General features: G+C 37.6%; 1 long non-coding RNA gene across 1 annotated transcript; it reads right to left on the bottom strand.

The window, feature by feature from the left end:
- Positions 1 to 249: 249 nt before the first annotated feature.
- Positions 250 to 3,731, bottom strand: LOC111242365. The gene is made up of 2 exons (XR_002669296.1): positions 3,020 to 3,731; positions 250 to 683 (listed from the first exon to the last, which is right to left on the bottom strand). It is a non-coding gene; the product is annotated as an uncharacterized LOC111242365 (long non-coding RNA).
- Between the last annotated feature and the right edge of the window lie 1,063 nt (positions 3,732 to 4,794).

Raw genomic sequence — 4,794 nt, 5'->3', positions numbered from 1 at the left:
AGTTCCCAGGAAGGAGAGGTGAGTCACAATGGACAGTCTTAGAGACCTTGTCCTTCCTAGCCAGAATGTCTCCTGACGTTTCTTACCCAAGTTTCAAGATAGAAGCCTTTCAAAATCCTTTGAATGCAACAATGTTATGCTTCTAAAAACCAAAGGAAGGTTTTAACTATATGAAACGCGCTCTTAAGTATCACAGAGACTTAAAACATAAAAGTCAATCAAACAAAAATTTAAAGAAAGGATGCCAAATGAATGGAAGAAGAAACACGGCCCTAAGTGAAAGTGCACGTGACACTTTGAGCCCCTTGACACACTTTCACACTAAGATGTGGAAACTAAGCTATTACAATGTTTGATTGTGTACTTGGAATTGCTAGAAAAGCATTTTTCCAAGCCACTTTAATTTGCAAATGGAAAGGAAACAAATTAACACAAAGTTCCGTGATACCAAGTCACAAATACAATGAAAAGTGTGTGCAAATGAGAAAGCCAAGTGTGGCTGCTGTTTTAAGATGCTGGAATACCAAATTTTGATATATTTTTGCTGCTGAAACAGGTTGCTGGACAGTTGTGTTTTAGGTACTCTCAAAGTCCCAACTTGTGCTTACTTTAACAATGCTTCCACTCCTTAGTATGCTACCCCTTTGGAGAAACCATCTGGGAGTTAGAAATTGCAGCACCACCTCACCACAAGTCACACAAAACCACAAACCGTGAGCATAAAAAACTCTTACTGCAGCAGATTTTTAATGCAAATTAATGGGACAACATATTGGAAATGCCAAGAAAAGTGATTTCTAATGAACCTTAGGCTGGAAAAAAAAGATGGCACTCAAAAGGAACCTAGGATAGGTTCTAGAACAGATTATAAATGCAAGAAAAAACTCAAAACATTGATGGAAATCTGTGCAATGCAAGTGTTTAATGAAAATTTAAAACTGTTTGATGAAATGTCACAATGAGCTGTAGAAATTATGTTTTTCTGGTTTTTGACTTGTAAACTGGATTGCAGGGGATTAAATGCTTTTTTCTTGATTGGTTTACACCTGGATATTGATTTTAATGTGTTTGGAACAAGATTCCCCAGCTTTTGCCAATCCAATAACAATTGAAACTGAAATGGTGAAACCAGCAAAGTGATGCTACTGCAGTAATTAAAATAAGCTGAAAAATGGGAACTGTCGTGTTCAAACTGAGTGCTATTGTGGTTAATGCTCAATTGATAATTCCATCAAGTTTAAATCATCATTTGCAAGGTGTGGAATTAATGAAACAGGCAAGACACGGTCCAGATCAATATTTCACTGGTGCACTACCCAAAATTGGTTAAAAATTGGTGTTTTGGCTTATGTTTCTCGGGTAGAAGCACTACTGGACCATATGAGCAGTGAAAATAGTGTTCAAATCAGCAAATAGACTTGTACAAACACTGAAACAGCCCTGAAACGCTCAACAACTCAAATTCAAAGTGTCAATTGTGAATTATGCAGAATTAAAGCACTAAAACTGCACCAAACAATGAAAAAAAATGGCAAGAAAAATTGGAACTGCAGTGGGTGAATTTAGTGGTAGTGGTTAAAAGGATTAAATGACACCTCAAGCAACTTTATATCATCATAATGGATGTGTACAAACACATAATCAGCAAAGAAATGTACTGCAGCAGAATATGATAGGTCTACTTCCTACTCTCAAGTAGATTACGGGCTTTTGGTGGTGATTTGGTGAAATGGATCAAAATTGACCAAATGAATAGTAAAGACCAACTTTGATGCACCAAATATGTGTGTGGAAAAAATCAAAGTGGACCAAAATTCACTGAATCACAATTTGACTTGTTAAGTTCCAATTGTCAAGCAAACATGGAAAGTCAAACTGTGATTTTGCAGATTTGATGAGAATGGACCAAAAGAACAATGGAAACAAGTTTTAAATGTTCAAATACACTTGCACAGACATTGAAATATCACTGATATGGATAGAATCACAAAATGACTATGCTAGTTGCTGAAAATGCAGAAAATGCATTAAAAAGCTGATGCAGAATTGGAAAAATCATTAGAGGCAAGTGTAGTTAGATCAAACAATGTGTAAGAATAGGCCTAACACTAGATCTAGCTTCAGAATTTAAGCTAGGAAATTAAATTGACCTAAACTCAAGCAAGGAACAAACAGCACGGTGAAAAAGCTTGGAATAAAAACAGGACCGTGACAGTTTCATGAAAAACAAAATTTTCAGCAACTCAAGCACTCTTTTTGAGATTCATTGCTGAATTCAGATTTCTAACACTTGAAACATGTATAAACTGGTCGAATAAACTTGTCTCAAGCACTAAAATCAAGAAATCTGGATAGAAACAGTGTGTACTTATGAAACCGAAAACAACCTTTGCTACAGAAGTTTGAAAACTTATTTTGATGAACTAAACAACTCAAATTGCACTTATGTGACGTATTTGAGTTGGAATCACCGTAGAAACATCTAAGATTATTAAGAAAACTTGATTGAAGCTTCAGACTCAGAAAACATCTAACAACGCAGAATAATCACTGCCAACCCGAAATCACAATATGATACAGAGATATTCTCGGTCAATGCTCGAAACTGTTTTGATCAAAGCTAGGCAATGCCTCATGGCTTTGTATGATCAAATTGAGCTAGTCAATGCAGTGAACATACAACAAAAAGGAAAAACACACGCTGAATAGAATCAAAACACGTAACAGAGAAGAAAAAAATTGCAAAACACCTGCACATGACTATGAGACAACTTGAATTGATTAATAAAGCTGGATTTGAACTCAAGTAAAGAAACGCACCGATTAAAATGATTGAAAAACACTAAAGAACATGTGAATGATCTGAATTATTCGCTGAACACACAATAGAACCAAAACAGTGATGAAAAAAAAAATTCAAGCAATGACAGAATAGAACAGTACATGACAGAAAGTGAAAAAGAACAGAGCAATGATAAAAGAGCACTTAGCTCGTGCAGCGTGGGTGAGATCGGCTTACTCTTGATACCAATTGATAGAAGCGACTCCAATCTTCAAGAAGGAGTGGCTCCTCGGACCAGAGTTGGCAGCGGAATGGAGATTGAATGTAGCGGATGGAGTGCGAGCAAGGTGTTTGATAAAAGGTGTGAACGTGTTTGGAGATGATGCAGTGAGGAATTCTAGCTNAGAAGGCTTTCCATAGGGGAAAGAAGCTAGAGGATGCAAAGCTAAAGCTAGCACAGTTTGAACTTGAAGAAGAACGGCTGAAATTCAGCAGCATCTCATTACTATCATTCAAGTTGCCTTTACAAAGGATTGAATCCTCTCTTTTATAGATGAAGAGAGGTTCTGAAATGTGCATGGGAAGCTACTCATGTTACACGTGAAGTGTGCTAGCTAAGCTATCAATTGAACACGTGAAAAATGCAATGAAATNGTGCTCCACATGTGAGTTTCGTCCAGCTCCTTTGTTGCACGTGGAAAAGGTGTTGNCAGCTGGTGTATCCATGTAGGAAACATGTTGCTAAATGAAGTGTTGACCGTGAACAAGNCTCCTCTTGTATCCTTTGCTTGGCAATTCTTCTAAGTGTTTGGCAAGCCTTATTAATGACCTACAAAACAAAGTAAGATGTATTTAGTTAGAGAGAAACTTGCTAAGACTTTAAGAAGAAAAGATTTAAGTTTTCAATCAACTTCCCTTTCTTAGTCTTAGTGTAAGTTGTTACTTCTTGGATGGGAAGTCCCTTTAGGGGTTTCCATCAATCTTTCTTTAACATTCCATGATCTTAGGCCTTTCTTCGAAGCAAACAACATTACCCCCAAGCGTTCTTAACTTGATGAAGCAATTCAGCAAAGATTCATTTATCTTATGATCTGTAATGTGACAAGAGAGGTAGTCGTTGGCGACCCTCTCACAGGATACCCAAATTGTTTTTTTTTCTTTTCCCTTTTTGTTTGTTTTTTTCTTTTTGTATTTTTTTTATATTATATTTTTTTTTGCTGACACACGCACAACATTGGATACCCACGAAGGGACATCAAGATAGCTCCCGCAATGGTGTATGATACACGATCTTTACTGCCAAGAAAACACGCCATTTAAACATTTCCTCTTCTGAGCCTACAAAGAGTTGCGTTCATTCATTTACCCCTTTCATCTTTGGTTTACACTAAGACAGCTCCCTCGCACAACACGTGATATTCGAGGCGTTCTTACTCACGCGAGAGATGAATCACATATACAATACCGGTAAATGACACAACTTCTTCCTTCTCTTCGGCTCATGACACTGATTAAGAGTCTCATACATTTGAGTTAGGATAGCGGTGATTGGATTCTCCGAGTGAACTTTGTATCCCACAAATGCATTCATGGCGGCGTAGTCGGCCAACTCCTTGGTATTAGGAAAGAGCATGACACCATAGTGGATAAGAGCCAGTACATTCATGAATGTTTCCCGCTTTTCCTCCTCGGTTAATCAATGCAAAAACCAATCTAAGCATCCTTGAGCTAGTATGAATTCACCTTCCAACTTTATAGGGTGCATTCGTGATTCTCGTTAGCTGCAAGACAGGGGTATATTGCCCAAGGTGATTGTTTGGATCTTCACCCTCAAGAAATGCATCTAAGATCAACTCAAAATCTTCTACTGTAGGCACCTATTGGAAATGGGTCATAGTGCTGGGCTAACACAATAATTTTTTGTTGCCCGAACCTAAACCTCCGACAGGATCAACAAATTCCCACGCTCCTCCCTGAATGCATTTTTCAAGGTTATTTTTCTTCACCAGATC

The sequence above is a fragment of the Vigna radiata genome, chromosome 8 (assembly GCF_000741045.1).
Source record: "Vigna radiata var. radiata cultivar VC1973A chromosome 8, Vradiata_ver6, whole genome shotgun sequence".
NCBI classification, from domain to species: Eukaryota; Viridiplantae; Streptophyta; class Magnoliopsida; order Fabales; family Fabaceae; genus Vigna; species Vigna radiata.
The sequence above is the reverse complement of the archived record's forward strand: the minus strand, read 5'-3'. Positions and strand labels throughout refer to the sequence as shown.